The sequence below is a fragment of the Mobula hypostoma genome, chromosome X2 (genome assembly GCF_963921235.1).
Source record: "Mobula hypostoma chromosome X2, sMobHyp1.1, whole genome shotgun sequence".
Classification (NCBI taxonomy): Eukaryota; Metazoa; Chordata; class Chondrichthyes; order Myliobatiformes; family Myliobatidae; genus Mobula; species Mobula hypostoma.
Genome location: NC_086129.1, coordinates 34,220,555 through 34,239,162, shown reverse-complemented (window position 1 = coordinate 34,239,162; position 18,608 = coordinate 34,220,555). Strand labels below are relative to the sequence as shown.

The window sequence follows — 18,608 nt, the reverse complement described above, 5'->3', positions numbered from 1 at the left end:
CTAATTGAATTGATGAACGTCTGACCCTAAGCAAACCAAAAGTATAGCTATCAAACAACAGTGGATAATGGAATCTGTGAAAGCACAAGCATTCGGATTAATAGAAAAATATGAACTTGAGAAGGTATTTTGTATTTTAAAAAAATTACAAAATCTGCTGATTTTCAACATTTACTCCAGGTCATATAAAAATGTATTATTAGAATTTTATTGAACTGAAGTTTAAAATGAAATCAAATAAACTATTTTGGACATCTGATGTTTTATAAATACTGGTAGTAATTATCCAGATTAATATGTAGCAGTAAATCCTCTAGCAGTTTCTGGTAGGTGGAGTTGCTGACCCATGCTGTAAGTTTGTGATTCTGCAATTTACCTTTGAAAGACTAGGTACTGAATATATGTATAAGCTAAAAGAGCTGTGTTAATGTGAAACATTGGTTTGAAAAGCAGCTATAATTATTAACTAACTTTAAGGAACCTTTCTAACCGCTGCTCCCTCTTGTACTCGTTTCAGACTTTCTGGCAATGGCTATATGGTCCTTGACTTTTCATATGGATTGGCTCAGTACTTGTGTTGCTCCAATAAAACACACTCCCATAGTTCAAGTCTTACCTAAGATTTATATTTCTTCATTCCAAACAGCTTCCTGGCCAATCACCATCAGACCTTTGTATGCCTAAATATTTATGTCTGAAACATACAGTGCCTATGAAAGGTATACAACCCACACACCCCCTCCCCCACCTGGAAGTTTTCATGTTTTATTGTTTTACAACATTGAATCATAGTGGATTTAATTTGGCTTTTATGACACTGATCAGCAGAAAAAGTCTTTTACATGTCAGAGTGAAAGCAGATCTCTACAAAGTGATCTAAGCTAATTACAAATATAAAACGTAAAATAATTGATTGGACAAGTATTCACGCCCTTCAAGTCAGTAGTTAATAGATGCACCTCTGGCAGCAATTATAGCCTTGAGTCTGTGTGGATAGGTCTCTATCAGCTCTGCACAGCTTTGAAAGGGAGAATATAACTACAGCTGTGAAGATCCCTGCTGTACCCGGTGACCCTGTGATCTCCGTCTCAGAGGCCGATGTTAGGCTGCCTTTAAAGAGGGTGAACCCTCGCAAGGCAGAAGGTCCTGATGGAGTACCTAGTGAGGCTCTGAAGACTTGTGCCAACCAACTGGCGGGAGTATTCAAGGACATTTTCAACCTCTCACTGCTATGGGTAGAAGTTCCCACTTGCTTCGAGAAGACAACAATTATACCAGTGCCTAAGAAGAATAATGTGAGCTGCCTTAGTGACTATTGTCCGGTAGCACTCACATCGACAGTGATGAAATGCTTTGAGAGGTTGGTCATGACTAGACTGAACTCCTGCCTCAGCAAGGACCTGGACCCACTGCAATTTGCCTAAAGCCACAATAGGTCAATGGCAGATGCAATCTCAATGGCTCTCCACATAACCTTAGAACACCTGGACAATACAACCACCTATGCCAGGATGCTGTTCATCGACTATAGTTTAGCATTTAACACCATCATTCTCACAATCCTGATTGAGAAGTTACAGAACCTGGGCCTCTGTAGCTCCCTCTGCAATTGGATCCTCGACTTCCTAACTGGAAGACCACAATCTGTGCGGATTAGTGATAACATCTCCTCCTTGCTGACGATCAACACTGGCACACCTCAGGGGTGTGTGCTTAGCCCACTGTTCTACTCTGTATATACACATGACTGTGTGGCTAGGCATAGCTCAAATACCATCTATAAATTTGCTGATGATACAACCATTGTTGGTAGAATCTCAGATGGAGATGAGAGGATGTATAGGAGCAAGATATGCCAACTAGTGAAGATACTCAGCCTGTTGATTGCAACTAAGCCCCATCACCTGCCTGCCCTTCCTCACAATCATACTTTTTTACCATCCATCCTATCCTGAGTCCCTTCACTCTGGTTCCCAACCCCCTGCCAAGTTAGTTTAAACCTTCCCCAACATCTCCAACAAACCTGCCCGCAAGAATATTGATCCCCCTTGGGTTCAGGTGCAACCTGTCACTTTTGAACAGGTCATACCTCCCCCAGAAGAGATCCCAATTATCCAAGAACCTGAAGCCCTGCCCCTCTGCACCAGCTTCTCAGCCATGCATTTATCTGCCAAGTCATCCTGTTTTTACCCTCATTGGCATGTGGCACAGGCAGCAATCAGAAATTACTACCCTGGAGGTCCTGCTTCTCAGCTTTCTACCTAGCTCTCTAAATTCTCTTTTTGGGACCTCATTGCTTTTCCTCCCTATGTCATTGGTACCAATATGTACCAAGACATCTGGCTGCTCCCCCTCCCGCTCCAAAATGTGGACGCAATCTGAGACCCATCACACTCTGTGTAAAAAAAAAATCCCCATACAGTTCCTTTTAACTTACCCACTCTCACCTTAAGCACATGCCTTTATTTAGCCTGAAACAGCAAAATATTCCCATAACACTTCAAAGGAATTTTCAAAATAATGCTTAACGTTGGACTATATTTGGAAACATTAAGTCTGGGAGGCAAGTTTTGCAGACTAACTCAAGGGAAGCAGAGGTAGAGTAATAGTAAAAGGAAATGAATCCAGGACTTTAGAGTAATAAAAGTAGTAAATGCATGGAAACACTCAACAGGTAGACAGCATTTGTGAAAAGAGAAACAGTTAACTTTCAATCTGTTTGTCAGATCAAGGATGAGCATCTTGGACATGAAACATTGACTCTGTTTTTCATCTTACAGTTGCTTCCCATCCTCCCATGTGTTCTAGCACTTTTTGGCTTTATTTCAGATTTCCAGCATCTGCAGTTTTTTTTTAGATTTTCATTCTTTGACTTTAGAGTTTTGTCACTAGAAGGCATAACAATATAGAGCAGTTACACTTAAGAATAATCAAATGCCAGAACTTCAGAAGCACTTATCAGTAGGCTATGGGTCTGGAGAAAGGTTTGGATGTAGACTGATTGAACTGGTTGCATTTTTTAAGGAGTTAGCTAAGAAAATTGATGAAGGAAGAGTGGTAGATGAGGTTTATGTAGATTTTAGTAAGACTTTTGACAAGGTCCCACTTAGGAGGCTGATTCATAAAGTTAAGATGCAAGGGATCTGAGGCTTGTTGACAAATTGGATCCAAAGTTGGTTTGGTGATAGGAGACAGAGGGTAATGGTGGAAGGGTATTTTCTTTTGACTACAAGTCTGTAGAAAATGGCAATGGCAAAATATTGAGTTTATATCTGTCTGTACATATATGCCTTTTTGATATCATCTGCAAAATAAGTTTTTACAGGGATTGGTGCTGGGATCTTTTATTGTTTGTAATAAGTGTCTTGGATCAGAATGTCGATAGTCTGATTATTTTGCAGGTGATATAAAATTTGTAGAGTTATAGACAATGAAAAAGATTATCTAAGGATACAGTGGGACATAGATCATCTGGAAAGTTGGGCAGGTGATGACAATTTGAATTTAATTCAATCAATTGTGAGGTCATGCACTTTGGAAAATCAATATTTTGGTAGTACATGTGGAGTAAATAGCAGGGATCTTCAGAGAACTGATGTGCACAGATATTTTGTTTGTCAAGTTCATAGCTCCCTAAAAGTGATGACATGGGTGAATAGGGTAGTGGAAAAGGCATGTATGATGATAAACCTGAACTTGGTTTGGTATGCTTATCCTCATAGACCAAGACACTGAGTATAAGTGTTGTTACGTCACTTTGCAGCTACACAAAGCATTTTTCAGACTGTACTTAGGGTATTGTGCACAATTTTAGTTCCAACAGTACAGGAAGGATACAGTAGCACTAGAGAAGATGCAAAAGAGTTTCATCAGAGCGTTGTCTGGGATGAAAGGGTTTGATATATAAGGCGAGACTGGATGGGCTGGGTTTATTCTTACTAGAATGTAGGAGGCTGATGAATGACCCTACTGAGGTTTATAAAATTTAGGAGAGTATAGATAAGATAGAAAATTAGAGTCTTCTTCCTAAGTTGGAGGGCACAGGTTTAAGGTGAGAGGGGAGAAATTAAAATGAAATCTACAGGTTTGTATATTTAATTTAAACAGAGTATTGGTTATATGGAATAAGCTGTAAGTGAAACTGGCAGTAGCAGATGCATTTAATAGGTGTTTAGATGGATAGGAAAGGAGTGGAGAGGTACGGGCCTAATGCAGACGAATGGGATTAATGTAGATAGACATCATGGTTAGTGTGGACGAGGTGGACAGATAAGATCCATTTCTGTGCAGTATGCTTCTATGGCTGTGAAGAAATTTGAAAACAAGGCTAGAACCTGTTGCTGCTTGGCACAGATGTAGATCAGCAAACGTGGGCTTTATGGAATACGGTATATTTTGGCATGATCTGCAGAGCTTTGGATCATGTTCAATTTAAGATAAATAAAATTAGGGAGACTGACTACGAGTGGGAAAAGATAAAAATGTTTCAACAGTGACTGAGTTCTGAAGGAGAATGCCATTGACTATGCTGAGAGCACAGTATGTGGTCCACAGCTCAATGTGGAATTATAATATGATGCAAAGTTGTGAATTATCTAATTAAGTTTCAGATAGATGCCAAAGAGATGGATGTTTATGATCGAGACTATGGCATTCTGGAAAAGGGCCAGTAATATCGTGAAGGATCCCTGCTCATGGACTGTTTGTCCCAGTCCCATAAGGGAGGAGACTATGGTAGCATCCAGACTCAAAAAAGTTACTTCCCCCAAGCAGTAAGGGTGATTAACACCTCCACCCACTAACTAACCCTTCCATGCTTCCGACCATCACTACTTTATTATTTCCTGTCAGTCACCTTATGTACAGACCTAAGCATCACTTTATGGACATACAGTCTGTCTTATGTGTTTACATAAGCTATCTTAAGTATTTATATTTTGTTTTATTATTATTGTGTTCTTTATGTTTTGTATTTTTTTTGCATCGCATCAGATCTGGAGGAACAATTATTTCTTCTTTACACTTGTGTAAAGGAAACAACATTAAACAATCTTGAATCTTGAATCCTTCTGCTGTTTTTATTCTCCAGAATTGTGGGAGTTCATAGAGAAAGATCTCCAACCTCAGAGTGGTAGAATTCAATGAGACAAGCCAAGAGCTGCAGACGTACCTACTTTTAATGCTCCTAAGGAAATCCTCATCTTTTCAAGTCTATTTATGTAATTATTATCCTTCACCCTGAAACTCTTCATCTAGCTGTGTCTGAAGTCACTGATGTTCTGAATCAGCAGGTTGTGGTTTGACACATTCCTGACAACTTCAGCACAATGCAGTAGCAAGGGTATTACTCTGCTGGAGCGGTTGCATTTTTCATCAGGCTTTTTCTGCTTTATCAGAAAGCTATAAAAGAGCTGACAATAATGTTTTGTAAAGAAGGGTGAAGTTAAATTTGGTCCTTGCTCTGCTTTGCAAAAACATGTATCCTGGTATCCCATTGTTGATGGGAGGAGCTTATTAAAATACAAGATTGGCTACAGACAAACAAATTTTAACTGGCTGTACTTTGGAATGATCTGAAAGAGGCATAGAAGGCACCATATAATACAAATCTTAATAGCCATTTCTGAAGTATGCTGTTTGGAAACAGGCACAAATTAGGGTAGAAGTTCATCCTTCGTAATATGTGGAATACATGGTGTAGCTGTTGCTTTCCTGCAAATTTAATACATGTAACTCAGGAGAGAGTTCTTCTCCAGATTCCAATTGGTGTTGGCTTTTGTATTGAATGCTCTATCTATAGTTTTAGGATCGTACGTTTCATTAGTTTTATTGTTATCTGACCTGCCAACTCCATAAGAGTCATTTCTTGCATATCTATAGAACTCGCTATTGAGTTTCTTTATTCCTCGTACAAAACTGTATCACTTCCTACATTTTAGAATTGAATTTCACTTTTCTATGCTGACAGAGTCCTAATGAAGTCCATCACTGTCGGTCAAAAGGCCTGTTCCTGTGCTGTACTGTTCTATGTTCACTGATTACTTCACTGATTCTTACACCTGAATGTTTTAAATTGCAAAATTTGAAATTATGTCCTGGTCATTAACATTTACCAAACTCTGAAGTGATGCTGGTATTCAACAAGGGAAATTCCAATTTAAGTCTTCCACCAAACTGAAAAATAGCAGCTATTGTTGAGTTGAGGTGCATTCCTTCCTCATTCCCATAAGATTATCTGGGAAGGAACAAGATCCAGTACACCAGCCATGGGCTTTTTCCTTCTCTTCCAGCATCACCTCTCTATGCATGCATTCTGTACTTAAGTTAATAAAGGAAACTGCACCTTACTCTTTCTGAACTTCCTTATTTGTCTTTGGTTGTGGATTCTAAGAATACCTCAATTCATAGTACAGGGGTGGAGCATAGGACAGTACACCATGTCGTACTGACCTTTTAACCTTCTCCATGACCAGTCTAGTTCTTCCCTTCTACGTTGCCCATACCCCTCCATTTTTCTTTCATCCATGTGCCTATCCAAGTCTCCTAAATGTCACTGATGTATCAGTCTCTACCACCACCCCTTACAGGGCACTCTGTGTAAAAACTTTCCTCTGACATCTCCCCTCAACTTTCATCCAACTGTGTCTTGGCTTGTTTGACCTTCCCAAGGTTCTCTTTTTCACTTTGCACTTCTCTGTGCCCACCTAACAAGTCCCGTGATAACTTCCTCTAAATTAGAACTTACCTAAGCCAGTTATGAAGTTACTGTCTTTATCATGGCCCCCAACGTTGAAGTCCAAATCATCCAAATGCAAGAGCCTTCTGGGACATCTCTGCATACACCACTACGAGCACATGCTTGTGCCAAGTATTATCTATTGCATACGCTTACTGAACCACATGCAACATTGCGTTTCCTTGGGATATTATTGGAAAAGCATGGATCTGTGCTCCTAAAGAAACAGTCATATTTTAAAGCCATAAAGAGATTTATTTTGCTGAAAGACACAATATAAATATGTGTTCCATAATACATCTTGTGAATCATATCAAATGTGACCATTTTGAGAACCTAGAAAACAGCATTGTGCCAGAATAATGATCATAGGTCAGTGCTAAAATACAAAGAAATGTTACAATGATTTCTTTGAATCTAGAAGGAATATAGGTTTGAATTTGGTTATACATGTTCTAATCCCATTATCAGTTATTTATTCCAATCTTTACATAGATATTTGCATCTGTTTAATATATTTGCTTTAAAAACTTGTATGTTTTACTGAACATGATATCTAGCCATTTAAGTAGTTGGATAATTCTGAATAAGATATAAACTTGCTTCCAATTATGTGTTCAGCCACATTTTCTCCAAATGCCTGAGCTGATGACCAAAGGCACCATTTTCCAGTTAATGACTGATCTACTTATTCTGGCATCAATGGTGATTAGACCGAGCACAGCAAAACAGTAGGAATATATACTACATACAGAAACCATTAAAACTTCAATTTAAAAATTCATTTGTGAGATGAGATTGGTCCCAACTTTTACTTTCTATAGCAACCCACAAAAGCATGATGCAGTTAAGTAAACTAGGGAATGGGCAATTTAAGAACTATCACAACATTATTGATGCTTTTGTGAGCTATTCCAATGCTTTTGCAGTTTTCTATCCATGTGGGCAGAGAGTGAAACAGGAAGACTTTCATCAGTCCACAAAGACACTTAGCATATAGTTAGAACATTGATACTTGGATAGATACTAGTTCAGATTTAAAAGGTAAATTATAGTCTTTATCCAGATTTACACTGTTTATACATTGTTATTTAATTTGCTACAGTGGCATTACTAAGAACTATTTTTGACCTCTGTATCCATTCTTTTTTTTTTTGCATGTGTATTTGGGGTTGGAGGGAGGATAATGAATTCCAGAAGTTGGGGAGAAATTTGCTTGAAAAGCTGTTAACTTTCTTTTACAAAAAAATATAGGTAGGACTAAATCAAGATAATTGAAAAGATGCAAGAGAAAACATAAATTCCATCTCTTTACAAAAGTTTTTATGAGAAAGGTTGATTATGCTTTAGAAAAAAGATATACAGTATACTATAGTGGATGTTTCAGAGTACTAAATACAACATACCCACAGATGAACAGGTGAATAAATGTTATCAAAGCCAGATATTACAATAATTGAAAATGTGAGGATCAAGCAAGTTTTACTAAAGCTACATATGTTTACTTCATCATTAGCCTGATGAATGAGCTGATGAATACTATGACATTTAATCAAGTGCTTATCAGAGCAATTCCTTCACATTAGTATAACGGTAATCTAAAATTCACGTATCTTAATGAAGTCACAATTAAAACAAATCATTTGGCAAAAGTGACCAGATTTGCAGTTCTAAATTACTTTACTATTGGAACATTTTTAAAAATGTCTATAATGTAGCAAAGCATATGTTAAATGAATATATATTAAAACAGGCTGCACTTTTCTACCACTACTCAGTGTAAGGATAGAAAACTTCAACTCATTGTATTTAGCACAACCACAGTTGTCAACTATGACAGAAAATTCTTACAAATGTTACTGTGAGTCATTGACAAATGAATGTAATATTTAAGCAAAGTTCACTCTAGGTGTTAACAGGTTAGAATGACATAGTAATAAATCAACACCTCATTTGTTTTATTAATCCTTCTATCTGCATCAGGGTGAACCTGTCAAAATTAACATGCATTTGGCACTTAACATACACCCAGCAAGCAGTAATGATGCTTAAAATTGGATTAAAAATCTTGTTCAGCCATATATCATGGCTTGCATTTTGCAGATATAGTATATTGATAGCAAAATTGTCAGCATTCACTCTGAATCTGGAGTGTAAATGTATGGAAGATTAGAATCTATTGTCAGTGAACGCATATTAAAGGATGTACTGTTTTGCAGCCTTTTCCATTCTGATTGACAAGAATTACAGAGCTAAGGAAGACTAAAGAAAATTACCTCAAGGGTACTGTTCTTTGATGCACAATTTATAAATGTTTTCTTAGCATGCCAGATTATCTTGTTGCTTTGAAATTTGTGTGCTGCTAATAAAACCAATTTTACATGTGTGATTTTAACTCCCTCAAAGTTTTCAACAGATAAGCATTTTGAACTAACAGTTTTAAATTACATTTTATATTTCAAGTTCCGCTTTAATCTTGGGTATGAGCTAATCTTTTTTGTTCTCTAAAATACGTACAATATTAGTTAAATTTGTGCCTTAAAACACTGGCTTACTTTCTGTGAAAATTCTTCAATATGATTCCCATTAAGGAGGCTGTGCAGCCATTTATGCTGGATAACATTGATCTTCTAATTCTGCCTCTTAACAACAAACATTGGAAAAGGTACAGTTCAAATCACAGGGATCTGCTTTCTTTGAAGTCAGTGGCAAGCATCATTGGAACACCATTTCTGGTACTGTATGTGCACTAAATCCCTCCAGGTGGTTTCGAAATAATAATATCAACTCTGATGTTAATCCTAAATTGCTCAAGCTCCACTTTCATGACGTATAAACAGAGTTACATTTTCTAATTGTATTCTTCATTTCAAATAGGATTGGGGTGAAGATTCATTACCTGGAATTTTGTGCTACTCCATCTCTGCTCTTCCCTGATTAACCCAAGGAAATTATATCCTGCACCTTTGGACTACAGGCATGATAGATAAAATTGCATTCCACATAAACCATACTGGGATCAAATTAAGGGAAAATGGTCCATTAAATGATAAGCGTGTAATGTAACATAAATTAGTGTGATACTATTGTCAATTGTACACAGCAGAGATTTTAAAGAAAAAGCAAAATTGATTTTGGGTCAAATGAATTATATTTTGAGTATTCAAAGTAAGAAACATTGTTACATTTCTTGTTAGGTTTCTCGAATGTTATGTTATATTCTTCTTAGAGGTATTTAATCCAGACATCCTACCTCTCCCGGAAGTTCCGGGAGTCTCCCGCATATTGATAGCGGCTCCCTGATGCCCGGAAATTATATACAATATCCCGGAAATCAATTTTTTTGAGAGCGAGCGGAAAAGCCATGGCAGAGTATTCCAAAAAGAATATAAAACGTACGTCACCCCAGACTACACTAAAGTGTACCCCTGCCTAACAGGGGTCAAAATAATGACAGTGTTGCTTGCTGCACTGTTTGCAACAGTGACTTTTCTATTGCCCATGGTGGGTTAAGACTGTAAAAGACATGTTGAGGTGAGTTTAACAGGTGTCATTCATTCACTAGCATAGCTAACATTATTTAAACTAGCTGGCCAGCTGCTAAGGAGCTACTCTATTGCAGACATCCCACCTCTCCCGGAAGTCTCCCGTAAATTGGTGGTGCTATCTCCCTGAAATGAGTTTCTGCAGGGTGGGATGTCTGTTAATCATCTGTCTTGTATGAATCCTCTGGCTGATGCGTGGGTTTTGAGAAGTTAAGATAGAAGCAAAAGCTCATTTGTGACACACACAGCAGTCCAATCACAACATTATCAATTACAAAATTGGTTTGACTCGAAATCACTCTCTCAAGTGGGTAAATGCATTTTTAATTTATATTATCTAAATCAAAATCTGCTGCATGCTGTTTAACTTGAAAAACTTAAAAGAAACAAGAGCAGGAATCAGCCAACCTGCTCCACTATTCAATAAGGTCATGCCTGATCTACTCACAGCCTGAAGCTGACTTCATAGCTACCTCTTGAGAAACAACATTGAAGGTGCTCCATTTTATATTTGTGTATAGATAATGTAAAACAGATGTATTAACTAGTTGATCCTTTCATGGAGTTTATACTTGTACACTTGTATAATTTTTAGCAATAAATGAAACATGCAAAGTAAACAGCACCACTCCAGTCCCTTGTGAGTAAATGATAGTGATCAGTTTTTAATTCTGACATCACCCAGGAGATGGTGATGGTTTCAACAGAAGGTTGATCCTCTTTGTCCCTCTGATCTTCAGTATGTTTTAATTTAACATGGTGCATCTGTTCTTAAATGACTTTTATTATAATATAGCATTTGGGGTCTGATTTAAATCAATAAAGTGTACAATTATAGTCTAAGTATACACAAGGGTTGACACATTACATCGAGTGATACAATGACAGTATGGAGACAAAACAGACTTAATCTGTTTTATTTTACTCCATTCAAGTGATTTGGATAGTTGATCATTATTTTAAGAACATTATGGCATTAGTCATAGTTTTCTTAAGAGTAAAGTAAAAATCTAAAACCAAAATATGTCTTTGTCCAGGACTTCCACTAATCAAATATGACAGTTTTTTTGCAATTGCATTTTCTGCAGTGGATGGTGAAGTGAGATAATTAAATAGATCAAAGGATAGTTTGGAGGTGGAGTCTAGGTTTTTAGTAGAGCTTACGAATAGGATACAAAGGCTAGTATTGTGATTCCCGATGGAATGAATCACGTGTTTTGCTTTGTGCAATTGTAGCATGCACTGAGATCTGTGGCTCAAAATAGGTACAACTCGACATTTCACCTCAGTGCATCTCTGTTGGAAAATTCTCAACAATCCTTTTAAGTGCTGCTGTTTAAACTACTGGCTCACAATCCTTGAAAAGATCCTTAATATATTCCTTCTATATTGTATGTTCAAGATTATCAACCGGTATTGCTTTAATTTCTCCTATGCACAAGCAACATTACCTAGATTTTTGGCAACCATCTCCCTCTGCCAAACAGGTTTACTGTATCTCAAAACTGTAGCTGCTGGTGATGAATGACAATTTTAGAAGGTACTTTCCAGTAAATCTGGGTATTCATTTGTGCAGCTAAAGGAACCTGGCTCCAGAACACTGCTAGGTCTCCCTTATAACATTCTTAACAAAGGTGCACCCTTCATCTCGATAAAGCTGTACCTCCCACCACATTTATTCTGTATTGAACAGATCAGAAATGTGCCTTAAGTGGCAAGCATTTACGAAGTAAACTGAGATCTTTGCCGTTCTCCTGATTTTAAATACTTTGTTCCATTTTTCAACAGTCAAATGGCATTAGTTGAAAGAGTGCAGGGAAGGTTTACAAGGATGTTGCTGGAACTTGAGAAACTCAGTTACAGAGAAAGGTTGAATAGGTTGGGACTTTATTCCCTGAAGCGTAGAAGAATGAGGGGAGATTTGATAGAGGTATATAAAATTATGATGGGTATAGATAGAGTGAATGCAAGCAGGCTTTTTCCACTGAGGCTAGGGGAGAAAAAAACCAGAGGACATGGGTTTAGGGTGAGGGGGGAAAAGTTTAAAGGGAACATTAGGGGGGGCTTCTTCACACAGAGAGTGGTGGGAGTATGGAATGAGCTGCCAGACGAGGTGGTAAATGCGGGTTCTTTTTTAACATTTAAGAATAAATTGGACAGATACATGGATGGGAGGTGTATGGAGGGATATGGTCCGTGTGCAGGTCAGTGGGACTAGGCAGAAAATGGTTCAGCACAGCCAAGAAGGGCCAAAAAGCCTGTTTCTGTGCTGTAGTTTCTGTGGTTTCTATGGCATTACTTAATAGTGCTGACAATGGTAATGCATTCACAGAAAATCTATATTTAGAAGCGAGTGCAAATGAAGTTGATTTCAATTAAAAGCTGTAGAGGAATGCTATAAATCTTATCTCATGAAGCCCCTACTACAGGTTAAGTCACATATGTACGCTGTAAAGCAAAACTATAAATATTATTTGAAAAACGTATTTTTACAGTTCATTTTAAATTAACTCAACCTGACAGAAATAGCCATAAAAATCTTTGAACAGTTGACTACAATGTTAAACAGAGTTTTTTGCTGGATGTTTTGATAAAACAATTCTGAAACAATTTTGTTAGTCCTGACGAAGAGTCTCGGCCTGAAACGTCGACTGCGCCTCTTCCTATAGATGCTGCTTGGCCTGCTGCGTTCACCAGCAACTTTGATGTATGTTGTCTGAAACAATTTTGCTTGTTTTGTCGCCATTCCCACTGTTTGCATTACTTTTCAGAGCCAAGACAGTCATTAAGTAGTTTATGGTAGACTAGGTTGTCATATGAGGAACTCTTTGTCGTTATTTATAAGCTGACCTTCAGCTACAGCAACTTAAACAATGAAAGAAGGTGCAGCTTTTCCCTCTCTGAGTTTATCATAGACACTTACCGCATTTTGCTCATTCTGTCCAACCTAAGCCAGCCCAATTCTGCTCTTCATTCTTTCTTCCTATCGCATCACACTGAGTGCACTTTATGAATGTGATAAATGTTTCTGTGACTGACGTTCATTCAGGTGGTGAAGGTGTATTAGACAGTGAAGACTTCATCTTAGTTCATTTAGATGTGTGTATCTCAGGAAGTCGAATTACCTTCTTGATTCATTACAGTTGTGTGCTGATTCTTAAATCTCTATCTCTTCATAATTCATTTAGTTGCTCAGGAGAATGAATACCTCTTATCCATTCTATCTCTAATACTCATAAGTTGCACTGCTTTATAAATAAATTTTATCAACTATCTACCAAATTAACTCAACAGTACCTGTTGCTGTGAGTTATGACTACAATTTAACTTTTAACTCCAACTGTATCATCTATAGCATATCACATAGCTTTATATACAGAAAAAAATATTTGCCTTTTGTCTAAACCAATCCATACATGTTTTGGCTTCTATCATTAACTTGCTCCAATATTGGCCTTACAAAATGAAGTTTCTGTAAAAGATAGGCACATAGTTTTAAGCTAACATATTAAGATAATGAACATTAAATTTCAGGAAAGAAAGAAGATGCACTCTAATTTTATGCCTCATAAATTCCTAAATAATTTTAATTGAAATTTAATGAATTTAATTTTATTTTGGAGTTGAGAGAAGTAGGCCTTGAATGACTATAATTACTGATGGAAGAGTTCAATATGCTACTGGTAGTGAATGAGGATGTTCATTGTTTAAATCTTTTGATTGTCATAAGCTATACACACTGAAAAGATATTTTCATAATTTATTTTCTTCCTTCCTATGCTAAATGCCAATACTTTTCTGACATTAAAGACACACAATTCTCTTTGGGTCTTCACTTAACATCCAAAATGGCACCCTGATATGTGTCCTAAAAACTGGGCTTTGTTCGTTGATCAGTTAGTCCTGACGAAGGGTCTCGGCCTGAAACGTCGACTGTACCTCTTCCTAGAGATGCTGCCTGGCCTGCTGCATTCACCAGCAACTTTGATGTGTGTTGCTTTGTTCATTGATCTTTGCTTTTCTTTACTATGTAAACAGATTATAAATTGAGCTAAGCTCCCCTTCGAACAGCACAGTTAAGTGATGTAGGATAGGAATAAGAGAAATAAATATTATCCTATCGTTCAACCAATGGGTTCTGAAGCTGGGTTAAAGGACCTTTTTGGGACAAGGTAGGAGGATCCCTCTTTGTACTCCTAGTCATCCAATATCTTTATCTTAATTCATTTAGGGAACATGGATATCTTAAGGTGAGCGCCTTTTTGAGCTATTACAGTCCTGCGCTGAAAATACTCTTTAAGTGTGATGTTAGTGATTTCCACAATTTTGATCCAGCAACAATTGAAGAATGGGAAAATGTGTCCAAATCAAAATGATGTGTAGTCTAGAAAAGAGGTGCCAAATGGCAGTGTTTCCAAAGACTTGCTGCTATAGCCTTTTAAATGATGGAGATTGCAAGCTTGGGAATCAAGGTTGATACCAGTATTTAGTGCTTACAAGTTCTTTTCTCCAGTACAAACGTGTTATCTTAATAAACATACTATTTCCAATTGGCACTTCCTTACATATGTTTGCTAATTATTTAGGTTTCACTGCAATTAATCTTGAGTAGAATTAACTAATTTTTTTGCTCTTGAACTCCTTTGAAATTTTCAAATAGCAGTCATTGACCTACAAAAAATGTCAAATTAAAGCAATAAAAATGGTTAGTGGAAGAACAAAAAAATTATCACTGGGAAAAGGATAAAGAAAAGGAACAGTGTATCTTTTCATGACAAATCCATTCTTCCAAACCTTTTTTTACATAGTCTTCATTATTTCTAGGGACTAAAATACCTGACAGACCATGGCTTAAACACAACTGTTAACCAAGGATTTATAACCCAAAACAATAATTACAACAAAATAATGTCTCAGTCAAAATCTGTTTTGGTGGCAGAGATGTCATTGCAACCTGCAGTTCACAAGCAATAATATATTGAAAAAAATCTGTTCGATTATATACTTGTTTTCAATCTTATATAGACATATAATTATTTCTATAACATTGTGAAGTGAGCAGGTTTCTATGTAATTGTACTGTGATTCTGCTGAATCTGGATTTGGAAAAAAATAATTTATGATAATTTCCGATTGGGTATTAACTGATATTATTCAATCATTTTGAGAGGAGAAATTGTGTAATTGACAAGTTCCACATAATTTCCTGTAAAGGACTTTGATATTTTAAAGATTTAAAATGCATTTCAAAGATGGAAAAATGATACTAGGGCAAATGGGAACAGCTCAAAGAGACATCTTGGTCATTATACAGTAGATGACATGCGATGAAGAGTTTGTTTCCGTGCTGTATAACTCTATGACTCTACTAACAAGATTTTGCATAAGTTTGGCCCGAGAACTTAAGTGACAACTGGAATCCCTAATAATTCGTAACTAGTTGTTCAAAAATGTCTTTCAGTTTTACTATGGTTATCAGCATTTTCTAATTCAGAACTAGAAAATAAATTGTATCCATACAATCAGGATAATTTTGTAAAATACATGAAGTTGTAACTAGTATTACTTGCAAAGAACGCTGTCAGCACTGGATCATTTTGAGTAAAAGAATTTTAGCTTGGCAACTCGTTCTTGAATGTTAGGGGAAAGGATTCATGTTTGGCCAGAGATTTTTGAGATATAACCAACTGTTATTTGTAAGATGAAGTGAAGGAGAGGAGGCATCCAGTCAGGGTTTTCACAAATTTAAATAAAAAGACATAGATTAAAGAAAAATAGCCTGCTGGTGCAACGTAAATTCTCAACTCCCTTTAATAATTTACATATTCTCGTTGTTTCATAACCATTTATTACTAAATGCTTATTCTCTCTAGTGAAGGAATGTAGAATATTCCATATGACTTAAGCAAAATCTGTTTTTTTTATGTACTGGTGAAAATTAACTGTCTGATCAGATATTAGAACATTCTACCTTCTTTTGGCTCCAAAATGATCTAATGAAGGATAATTATTAATTCTATTGTCTCCTTCACAAATGCTGTCTGATCTGCTGGGTATTTTCATTTAACTTTTCCTTTAACTTTGTACTTTATTGTAGGATATGCCTGCTTTTCCAAGTATCAAATTGCAGATGAACGGTATTCTTTCTGTATTATCTGTAGTGATTTTTAAGTGTTCTGTATAAATTGCTGCGTGCTGCATTTAGATTATTCAACAAATATTTTCGATGTCTGGCCATACTGTGTAAAGTGTATTTAACTCGAGACAGAATAAACAAATGTATTGAGATAATAGAAAAGAAGAAAACATGAATGGGTTAATACTTTGATTATCATTTTATGAGCAATAAGGGGATTTGAATGACTGCCATTAGAAAACAAAGGAAAGGCTCCCAGACTAAACGGTTGTATTTCTTCTCTTTCCACAGATGCTGTGTGGCCTACTGAGTATTATCTGTTTTTATTGAAGGAAAATAATGACATAAATTAATGTGGTTAATATCCTTGAAATACAGAGTTGATAGCTGGAAGATCTTAAATTCAAACTATAAGCTGATAGGCATGATGTAATTAATAGTTATCTGCACCAAGTCCAGTGCGTTGGAAGAGTTGAACTGCCTCAATGAGTGCAGATTTTTGACTTGCAACAAACTGAAGGAAAATTGTTCTTCTATCAGGTTTGTAGTAATGATTTAACAGAAGATGTACTGAATATAATTTCTGTGCCCTTTACTTTCTTCAGCTGTTACTGTTTTTTACCACAGGGTTGCTGTTGTATGCTATAATTCCATCATTAATTCATAAAAGTTTAATTATCAAGATAAACATCAGAAAATCTTTTTTAAAAGCCCTATTTAAGGAAATGTGGCAATTAGATGTACCAGCCCACAGAATAGAACTGATTATGCAAAAGCCACACTTGGCAGTGCGATTTCAATGTGTACATTTTAAATATGGTACATATAAATAACACTCTTATTTCAATTTATCCAAACACTGTATAAGACACTATACACTATTATGAAGCTTGTAAGTAAATTTTAGCACTCTTCTACAAACTTGCAAAGGGGTTGAAAGGGAAACCAACAATACACTTTTCACCAGGAATGGAACAATCTCCTTCTTTCTGTTTTTTTGCGTAATGTTTAAAATATTACAGTCATTAAATAGTCTCCCTTTAAATATAAGCAAATGCAAAAGGTTTTGTACAACAAATTGTGATGAAATCAAGTTTTATCCTTTCATAGCAAAATGAAGTATATCCTTCAAAAGCCAAAAACCATGAACTGAGAATTATAACCGTGGGATATCATTAGTAGATTATGTACATTAATGATTCAAACCTGTTTACAAGGAAAGCAAATAGACAATCAGTTGGCCTGATTTCCATTTGCAAACTTGTCAACTGGGAATCAAATCTGTACAAATAGTAGATTTAGAAAAATACTTCAACCATTAAGTAAAAAGGTCATCTAAATAAAATTTAAAAGACTCCAAATGAATGTACAAGAACATATTGTAAAATGTGCTGTAAAAGGAAGAGTTTGATTCCTTTTAATCATTTGCCTACAGGTTGTTGGTTGTAAATAAAGAATATGGCATTGAGTTCAATCCAAGGGATTCCATACATTTGCTCTTTTTTCTAGTTTTCAACATTTCAGTCCATTGCAATGCACGTGGCTGATCTTCCTGGGGATCGCAGTCAATGACCTTGAGTAGGTGGACAAGGTACCGGATATATATTCTAAACCTATTACATGGCAAAAATATCTGTGAAAATATATTACATTTCTGTGAATATAGTCCACAATGTCTAGTGAGTTTAACAATATAACATGAAGTTATCAATAATGTTATTTATTCCTAAATATTTAATTGTAATATGAGTAATTAAATATCATAATTATTGAAAATTTCAACTGAAATATGGTGAACATTAATCAATATTAAAAAGTAGAAACTCATTTGGCACATTGAGTCTGTACCAGTCTTGTGCTACAATGGCCTACTCTATCTTACTGTTCCAGAATTAACCTAGAGATACACACCAGAAAGATAGAACCTGAAAGAAAAACAAAAAAGTCAGTACTTAAATTAAACTAGGCAATTTCTTAGCTGGAGTCGGGAATAGTAATGTGGTCTTAAAGATTGGTTTATTTCCCATCAGATGGTCAGAGTGAAAATTTATTCACTTTGCCCTACTCTCTCATGGTTTATTTTCCTTTTTAAAGGACTCTCCCAAAATACTTTTTTGGTGGGTCAGAAGTGTCCAGCCAGGCTGCTCTAGTGAAATCTTTGTTAACAGGTTTTCAAATGATCTCTGAGCAT

At 36.2% G+C, this 18,608-nt stretch overlaps 1 protein-coding gene across 2 annotated transcripts in view; it reads right to left on the bottom strand.

Moving 5' to 3' along the window:
• Positions 1-6,983: 6,983 nt before the first annotated feature.
• scn3b (sodium channel, voltage-gated, type III, beta) overlaps positions 6,984-18,608 on the bottom strand; it is a 51,386-nt gene continuing 39,761 nt past the window's right edge. The window contains exon 6 of one of the 2 annotated variants that reach the window (XM_063038237.1): positions 6,984-18,050. The gene's annotated coding sequence lies outside the window, so the exon portion shown is untranslated. The remainder of the gene's footprint in view (positions 18,051-18,608) is intronic. The other variant, XM_063038238.1, reaches the window with a different exon arrangement.